Source organism: Hakea prostrata, chromosome 10 (assembly GCF_041222555.1).
Source record: "Hakea prostrata isolate BN-2017 chromosome 10, UWA_Hpros_2, whole genome shotgun sequence".
NCBI lineage: Eukaryota > Viridiplantae > Streptophyta > Magnoliopsida > Proteales > Proteaceae > Hakea > Hakea prostrata.
In genome coordinates, this window is record NC_142609.1 from 35,416,979 (window position 1) to 35,426,871 (window position 9,893).

The following is a 9,893-nucleotide window of genomic DNA, read 5'->3' on the forward strand; positions in this document are numbered from 1 at the left end:
TTAGTTATTTATTTTGCTTCCGCTGAACTCGATATTACTTTTGATTCTTGATTTTCCCTCTTTCGTTCGTTCTTGGATATTTATTGGAGTATTTGGACTCCTGTAACCTTTTTATTAATTATTGCACTATTCTTGCTCTTGATTATCTGTATTTGTATTTATTATTGTTGATAGACTAAAACTATGGATCCTGTGACGGTTCGCACCCACGGGTTGTCGGGCGGTTAACCAGGCCCGACGGGCGGGGTGTGACAGAGAATAGCATGTGCGGGAGTTCCTGCGGGTGCATGGAGTGCGCTTATCGCACCGGTTGATGGTCAGAGGCGAAAGGTGGTCAGGCAGTTCGCACAGAGACTGGAGAAGAATTGGAGAACCCCTCACCTTATTAAACTGGAGTCTAAGTTCATTGACTTAGAGAAGCAAACTGGAAAGAAACTGATATAAATACTTTTGAATTATTCCGCTGCCCTCATTTTTGTTTTATCCTTTATTCTTTATTTCTTTCCTTTGATATTGGAGTATTTTGGGCTCCTGTAATTCATTTAATTCAGTTATTGAATATTCTTTGCTCATGATTATCTATATTTGTCTTAAATATTGTTGATAGACTAAAACCTTTCTTGTGACGGATTGCACCCACGGGTTGTCGGGCGGGTAACCGTGACCGACGGGTGGGGTGTGACACTTACCCTATATCCTCGATCGTGCACTTTCTTTATGGATTGAGAGACCGTTCCTGAGAACCGGTATCCATAAAGTGTGTTACTAAAGTTAGAGAATCTGCATTATGAGATGTATGGGAGCATCATATGCATATGATTGTGCTTTTTTTTCTCCTCACGAGTACACCTCTTGGGGACTTCTTCTTTGAGATGGAACCACAAGTTCGGGACAGCAACAACTAGGGAGATAGGGAGTAGACTAAGGCATAACCAAGCTAAATATTTCGCTTATGTAATTTCAGTAGTACAACTGGACAATTGTAAAATTGAGCACGTTAAAGACAAGGAAATGATGTATCTTCTCTTTCCAAATTTAATAGATTCTACTTGTTATCTTTGTTGTGGACAATGTGGACATAAGCTACTTATGCTACCGCATCGACAGATCTAATGGGGCCCTGTGCAGGAATCCCGTACCATTAAGCTAGTCCAAATAGCCTCTAGGTCAGAATGTTACACATGATCTACATTTGGCCTGGTATGATTTGGCCTCAAAATTCTGACCTAGTGGGTGAGTCCAATGGTGCTAGATTAGGGTTAGGACAAGGTCCAGAGTGAGTGTTCAACCATGGATGGGGCCCTACAACCTTATATGATACTTTTGTTGAAAGTAGAGTAATAATATACAATTATGAATTGTTTTATTTTTTTGTAGTTAAGATCTAGGTGTCGGTCTAAGTTGGCTCAAACTGACATTATTTCTCTTAAAAGACCAGGGTTAGGGTTCTAGTTAGGGATAGGCTAGCATATCCAACGTAAATATTTGAGTTTAAAAGGCGAAGCTCAATCTAATAACCCCCTCCCCTTGCCAATTCCCAAATACGAGCCCATAAATAAATATATAAATCACCTCATGCTGGTGAATGGTGATCACCATTCTTTCTTTTAGTCATTATCAAACCAGCCAAGGAATGAGAAAAGGCCCGGGGGGGGGGGGGGATTGGGGAGAAGGTATGAATGAACAAAGCTTCAAATCCATGACTTCCTTGATCTTAATGTTTCGATATAGAAGGCTACCCACTTTGTTAGAAGCACATCCACCTAATGATCACCAATTTCCAAGCAATCTACCATGAATTAATTTATGTGGTTACAACCTAGAAGCCGGCTTACAATAGGTTTGAAGCCCAATCATACTAACCAATTATAAACCAAATCAATTTCTGTTCGACCTAAAGCTTAGCATAAGGATGTCAATGAATAACCAGTTGCCAAACTGAATTCCCAAATTCAAAACAAATTGAGACCCTTACAAATCCTTACGCTTGGAAAAGTAGATGCTTTTTACAAATGCACTTGCTGTGCAATATGGAACAAGACGTGAGTTAATTTCTTTCATTTCATTATCTATGTAATCATTAACAACAACAACAATAGCAACAACAATTCCTTTTGGGAATCATTCTGGTCCACCATTCTCCACTTTTGAGAATGAAGCAACGGAAGACTGGTCATAGGACTTTTCCCAGATTCTGCAATCATAATTCCTGATCTCAATGTGATCCAGCGTACCTGGATCGACACATGTGATAATCACAGAAATCCCATCGGGATTTGATCTTGGTATATAAAAGGAGGTTATGCCACAAACCTTGCAGAATGTGTGCTTCGCCGTATGCATGTCAAAGGTGTATGTTGTGAGAAACTTCTTGGAATCTCCTAACAGTTCAAAAAAGGTTGACAGGAACTACGAACCTGGTGATGCCTCTCATGCTGCAGTCAGAACAGTTGCACTTCCAAGCAACAACACTTCTTGGTGCTACCAGTTTCCATCTCACATGTTTGCAGTGACATCCTCCATTGTGAACCACTTTCTCAAAATCCATTGCTGAACAGTCCCACAGTCCACGTAGAAGCGATGTATGTTTGGTAGCTATAATCAGAGTGAAAGTTCAAACAAAGCTATAAATAAGCATGGGCAAAAACAATTACATAGTTTAAGAATCCATCAGGGGGCTAATTTGAAGATGGGTTTGGTAGTTGATTCATCAGTAGGGTATGTAAATGGTGCTAGTTGGAACATATTGATTCTTTTCATGTCTTTTGGTTTGTTGGAAATTTTCCAAGGTACTAAGAGATTGTATTTTTGCAGACCTAACTCTTTTCCTCTATCAATGATACAACGGAATACCATTCACCTTTCTAAGAACACCAAATAAGAAATCTCCAACCAGAGTCAAAAGAATATGTGTATGGCTCAGAAAACAAAGGAAGGGAAGTCATGAAAGCTAAGTAGCAGTTTACAGATAGTTTCAGCCTTTCTGGTTAAAAGGAAAATCTTCAAACTAAAACCTTTATGAGCTTTCACCAATTCAAAAGATTCAACTTCCAAGTAGATCAACTTACATCACGGAAGTGGGCTGTTGGATGTTCTCCTACCACTCTGCCGCTCCCCAAGTTGCTTTGCAAGCGATCAGAACCCAGAAGCAGTGTATAAAATCAATATCTTGATTATTAAATTAAACAGTCAAAAAAAGAAGAAAAAAATAGTCAAAAGTATCTCCCACGTGTTTTCAAATTCAAATATCAGAAATGATCTTCTTATATGATCTTCTTAATTGGCTTTCATTTTCTTTCTCTTGCCGCCATCAAACCCTTGTCAAGTGATATACAACGAACAACTCACAAATCACTTCAATCAATCTAGGGAAACCTGCTTGCGCCATTAGATTTGAGAAATCGATTATTGTTCTTACCGTTCAATCTCTTTGAAACTTGTTATGCACAGAAAATGTGAAAATGAAAGAAATAAAGAGACGTGGTTGGATCATCCACCTCCCTGAGCCAATTTTGCGCGATAATAGTAAAAGTCCAAAACGAAGCAAGCTCATACAGGGGCATTGTGTCATCTTTCTTAGTCAGATATGATGGAAACCCTATTCCACCGAATGCAATTAATCATTGCTCGCTTGGGAGTGGTGGAGATGCGGGGTATCGAACCCCGTACCTCTCGCATGCAAAGCGAGCGCTCTACCATGTGAGCTACATCCCCATTGATGGTGTTTGTTCCCTATCCCTACTAATACTCATGGTATGCAAGAAAAAGAACGTATAGAAATAGTTAAACATCCTATAACGAAAGCAAAAATTCCATGCAAAGCAAGATTGCTATTTTTCAATTTCCATTAAGAAATTAAAAGTCATTCCACGTTGTAGAAAACCCACCCACCCACTCTATAGAAATCAAGAACACAAATAGTAAGTAATAACATAGAGACTACAAGCTCATTCATCAAGCTCCACCGGATGCTAAATCATAAACAAATTCTCAAACCAAAAACCCTTTTAAATTACATCTTGTACTATGATTCATTGCCTTAAAATTGGGTTCTTATACTATGAAATTGTAGATTTTTTTTTCCCTTTTATGAAACCTTCTCTTTTTTTGGTTGGTGTTTAGTTTGATATGGAAAAGAAATACCTTTGAATTGATAAGAATTTTTCAATTTAAACAAACTTAATACATTCAATTAGACATTCCTATGTAATTATTTTGTAGAGAGAGCAATTTTGTAGCTCACTCTCTAGCTAGGGAAGGTCTTTTGTCGAAAGGCACGACAAGTAGGCCATCTTCCCACCCCTGGTTGATTTCTCTTTGTAATCAAGCGGTGCACTCTTTGCCTTCTTTAAAATAAAGTCCTATTTACAAAGAAAAAAAAAGAAGAGTGAGGAGGTTGAAATTCTCTCGTTCTTAGAGATTACATTGGATACAAACTCCTCTTTGCTATAATACTACTGCAAAGTCAATTTAAACATTTAATAGATAAGTTTTATTAATTAATTGAATTGAAATCGAATTTCGCTAAAATGCAAAAGGAAAGAAAGCACGTCAGTAGGACAAAATAATGCAACCTCCACAATTCATGCATTTGGATCTGCCATCGAGAAGTTCTTTCAACAGCTCTGTGCCTTCACCACCGCCATTTTCTTGATCCTCAATAGTTCAAAACATATATTGAATTGCAGGTGGTACAAACAAGAACACATCTAGGTCAATTTGAACCAATCTTTCTCCATCATATCATCGACTTTACACACAGCTCTTCACTCATCATTTGTCAATACTTCCAAAAAAATGGGGTGGTTTGCAGACTGCACAGAAAGTTTTTAGTTAAATGACTGAGAGCATGTAGTTGAGTGATGCTTGGTGTTTTTGGTTGTCATTTTTCATTCTATGGACAATGTACAAAAAGTGTTTGATAAAATGACTGAGAGGAAGGTAGTTTCGCGATGTTGAAGTTATATGTACAACTCTGTATTTGATATAGAATACGGTTATAGTAATGTTTGTAGGGTTATTCATTTCAACTTTCAGCTTTCAACCATCCCCTACCTCAAAAGCCATTGTACCAATTGACATAAAAGATAATTTTGCCATAATTTATATTTATTCTATGGTGTCAACCCATGCATAATCTCTTTTTTTTTTTTTTTTTTTTTTGTGCCAAAAGACATTTATTTGAAAGAAAAACCCCTAGGGAAGTTACAACCTGCATAGTCAAAATTCAAAAGCCAATGTATCAAGGGGGGGGGGGGAACAAAAGACAATAAAGAGGACTGTGAATTGGCAACAAAGGAAGCCAGCCGATCAGCTACATTGTTTCCTTCTCTAAGGGTATGTACAAAAGCTATGGATTCAAATTGATTCTTCAATATAAGGATGTCTTTAATGATAGGTGAGATACTTCATGGCTTTGGGGATTTTGGTTGATTAATGATATTGATAATAACTTCATTATCACCCTCAAAGATCACTCTCTTCAAATTTATGGAAAGAGCCACTAGTAAAGCCATCTTTAAGGCTTCAGCTTGAAGAGCTTCGAGGCAGCCTTTTGGGAATGCGAAACTGAGAATAAAATGCCCAAGATGATTTCCGGCAACTCCACCAATACCAGCTGCAAAGAGATTGTCCGCAAGTCTGATGAATGATCCGTCAATATTGAATTTAATGTGATCCTTGGGAGGAGCAGTCTACTGAATATTCATGGTTTTGGATCTAACTGCCTTAAAATGGTAGTTATGAAGGTACTCAGTATGTAGAGATTGAGCAAGCCACCATACTTGCCTTGGACTTTTGAAGGAATCACCATGACTTGCTTTGTTGAAAGAAGACCAGATAATCCATAGAGTAGTAATATGTAGTGTAAGAGCAATACCTGATGGAGAATTTGATTTAGTAGCTGCAATCCAATTGATTATCTGATCCACAATGTTAGTTGAATGATTCCACCAGCAGATTCTAAATTGTTTCCATATCTGTCTTGCATATTGACATTTCAAGAAAATATGATCCATATCAGCCATATCGGATGAGCATAGGTAACAAATATTTGGAATATCACATCCTCTGTTCTTGAGCAAGTTTGGTGTGGGAAGTTTCTGATTAAGTAACTTCCAGATTAAGTGAATGATTCTTGGGGCTAAGGGGAGATTCCACAACTTTAACCAAGGAATGGACTTCTGTTGGGTATTACTGTTGCAAAATACTTTATAAGCTGAAGCAACCGTGAAGTTACCAAATGAGGTTTGATCCCAAATAATGTCTGTCTTGCTTCTTAGAAAGTGGGAGATGTATGTTGAATATTAGCTTGGCTATCTCTGGGCTCCACCAAATCAAGAACTAAATCATGTTTCCAAGTATTTGAATCATGATCAATGAAAGAAGATACCTTACTAGGAGCATTTTACGAGAGAGGATGAAGTTGTTGTAGCACAAGAGATGGATGTATCTATCTATTAACCCATGGATCAATGTCATTGCCATTACCCACTTGATGAAAGATGTAACCCTTCAATAAATCTCTCACTTTAATGAGAGATTTCCAGCTCCAGGAAGAGGATTGGTTGGCAGTTGCTTGACGAAAATTGTTGTTATGGAAATACTTCCCCTTCATAACTTTGAACCATAGAGAATCCTTACCTGAAATGAGGTCCCAAATTTTCTTAGCAGTAAGTGCAAGATTAAATGCTTCAAGATTTTTTATGTTGAGACCTCCAACTCTTTTAGGTAGATAGATGGTATTCCATCCAATGGTATGCATGTGTTTGATTTCACCAGTAGACCAGAAAAAGTTTCTGTTGGCTGATTAGAGAGAGGGGATTACATTCTTAGGAAGGATGAAGCATGACATGTAATGGCTTGGCATGGCTTGAGTAACTGACTGGATCAGAACTGATTTTCCAGCATAGCTTAGAAGATTTTCCTTCCATCCCTGTAGTGTCACATCCACCCAGCCGGTATCCTATCTGGCATACCCGGGATGTGATCCATAGCCCGAAGATCTAGATCAAGCGGCCATGCCTCCCACATACACGATAACATAATCATGAACAATATAATCAATGTTTAAAGTAAGCAATAAACAGATCAAATGAATAAGAAAAGATAATCAATCAGAGTGCGGAATTATCAAATATCAACTTCACATAAAAATAATCTCAAAGAGAAAGAGTGATCAGTAGTCACTCCTTCAAGAATAGCGAAAAAGTGGTTAATTAAACTTAATTACAATCAGTATCAAGAGTAAATCCATAAGAGTTAAAAACAATATATCCAAATGTTTATAGTCATCCAGGGAAATGGGGCACTATGCAAAGTTTCTTCTATCCTAATGATTGTTTCATCATAAGTGTGGATGAAGTGAACTCAGCGTGGCCACTCCGTCACCATGGTGGGGCTAACCCTGGTACGAACCATAATCCACCTCGGCACAATAATTTTGACTCTCATTGTAGCCATCACCCGAAGGGTAGTATGCGGGATCATAGCTCGGGTCGTAGAGTAAGCCATCAGAGTCCTCTACACCTGCAAGATAATCTAACAAATTGCACGAAAGGAATGACTTCAAAAGAACTCAGCAAGGCAAGTCGTTTCATAATACACAGTTCATTCGATACAAGTCATGATATGATGCAAGATGATATATGATTCTAACCCTAAGTATGCTAGTCTCTAAGGTAGACATGCTTTAAGCCATAGCACCATACTTCTTTAGGTCGTCTGTCACTCCCCCTCAATCATACAAGATATCTTGGGTCTGCCGGGGTAATTGGGTAAACTACTCATCAAACCATGGCTGGGGGTTAAGTCACCATTCTCTCACATCACCATTGGTATAAGTATTGGCGCATGTCACGGCATAGCCTAGCCCAATGCAAGTCATCTACTCAGTCGTATCATGTCAGATCAGGATACTTCCCCTATGGTACCGAACAACTCGGACTACGGACTCATCAACCCTATTGGTCATCCACAAATGGTAAACGGGAAGCTCTCACGTCCTCTCATGAGTTGGTTACCGGTCTTAAGCGCCCGTGAGCCCAGGTCTATCCATTTGCAACCCTACCAATAAAAGGCCCCTTTCAAGTATCCGCAGTATGGTTTAAGTCCTCTCACGGAGTGGTTACCGGTCTTGAGTGCCCATCAACCATACTCTACCACGGGTCGTTCGGTCTCAATACCCTTCCGATTCGGGTCTAATACAACAAGGATAATCCTAACCATACACCTAGACAATCCTATGCATGTCATCTAATAACTCGGGAAAGCGTCGATGGACACCTTCGGAGAATATCCCATACTATTCCCTCCGATGTCCAAGGACAGAAGTGTCGGAACGACACTCCTCAATCCCAAGTCATACGTAGTCATCCACAAGTTCAATCTCATCATATCATATCAATTCAACAATTCATCATATAATTAAAGACATGTCATAACATGATTAATCATATACATAATCATAAAGGATAATTAAGCATGATATTCCGAATGATATGTAACATACTATTACTTGATAAGAATGCATATAATAGTCACGCATGGTTAAGGAGTACACATAAGAATATAACCATTGAGTTCTCAAAGTATAAGCATGTTTACATAATCAATGTACTTGAGTTAACAACTGTCCTTACCTTAATCGAGTCGTAAATAAAATCAATGATCACCAAGGATAGTCCCAAAAATCATTGTTGGTACCCTAGACAACATACAAGTAACATCAGAGAAGAAAACAATCGAATCAGAGGTCAAACGAAGCAACTCGGCCAAGTACAGGGATGTCACCATCTCTTGGTTGACTGGCTTGGTCGACTGTCAGTCGACTAAGACTTGTTAACCATGGGTAGAATTGAAGACTTGGTCCGAAACTGACCTTCCGGTGCTCCGATCGACACGAAATTTGGAGGCATGATTATAATAATATGAAGATACTACAAACTAAATTTCATGACGATCCAACGGTCCAATTATAAATACCCAAATCGAAGCCTTATGTTCTATATGATAAATATCACAAATCGAATTGGAATTGATTGAAATTGTAAAGAATGATGGGAATCAATCAAGAGAATGGTAAGAATCAAGTTAGAATCATGAATTCATAGTAATCTAGACCTAACATGTATTTACATATCAGTTTTGAATCAAGACAAGGTTGAAATGGAAGAAATCAAAGTAATGACATGTAAGTAATTCTAATTGAATCATAACATAGCAAGCATGGGGTGATGATCTTGGGATTGAATGGGGAAAACTCATGGTTAAGTGTTTGCAAGGTTGCAGCACTTCAACCATAGTCTTAAGATCATAATTTGGTAGAAAATGAATAGATTAGAAGAAGAATAGAAGGAATCATACCTTGAGTTGATGATTGATGTGTAATACTAATGATTGGAGTCAAAGATCTTCATAAACATCAAGAAAAGCCCAAGAGAGTGTCCAACTTCGTGCTCTGGAGTGCAAATGATTAGTTTAGGTCCTCATTCACGAGTTCCAAAAAGGTAGGGGCCAAATGGGAAGTGATTTTGTAACTTTTCGGATTTCATTACTGCTAGTCGACTGTCAGCCGACCAAGCAGTCGACCAAGGCATGACAACAACTTCAGGAGTGGATTTGGAAGGCTAAACAGATCCGAATTGAGTTGGGTTTTCTCCTACAAATCAATCAACAAGTCTAATTTCAAGAAATACCTTCGGATTGATCACGGGGGTCCAATAAGTGCTTCAACTAATTCAATCTTCATCGATGCGCAGAGTTTCACTCAACACTGACAATGTGCTCAAGTGAGGGGCATCATTGTCAATGTCCATAGGCTCTGGATCAAGCATCGAATCTTCAACTTCGAGGGCCCACAAGTCTCTTCTACCTCCACTTCGGGTCTTCGGACC

At 38.6% G+C, this 9,893-nt stretch overlaps 1 non-coding gene and 1 pseudogene across 1 annotated transcript; both read right to left on the reverse strand.

The window, feature by feature from the left end:
- Positions 1-2,121: 2,121 nt before the first annotated feature.
- Positions 2,122-2,548, reverse strand: LOC149002656 (uncharacterized; annotated as a pseudogene).
- Positions 2,549-3,641: 1,093 nt separating this feature from the next.
- TRNAA-UGC (transfer RNA alanine (anticodon UGC)) lies at positions 3,642-3,714 on the reverse strand. The gene has a single exon. It is a non-coding gene; the product is annotated as a tRNA-Ala (tRNA).
- Positions 3,715-9,893: the final 6,179 nt, after the last annotated feature.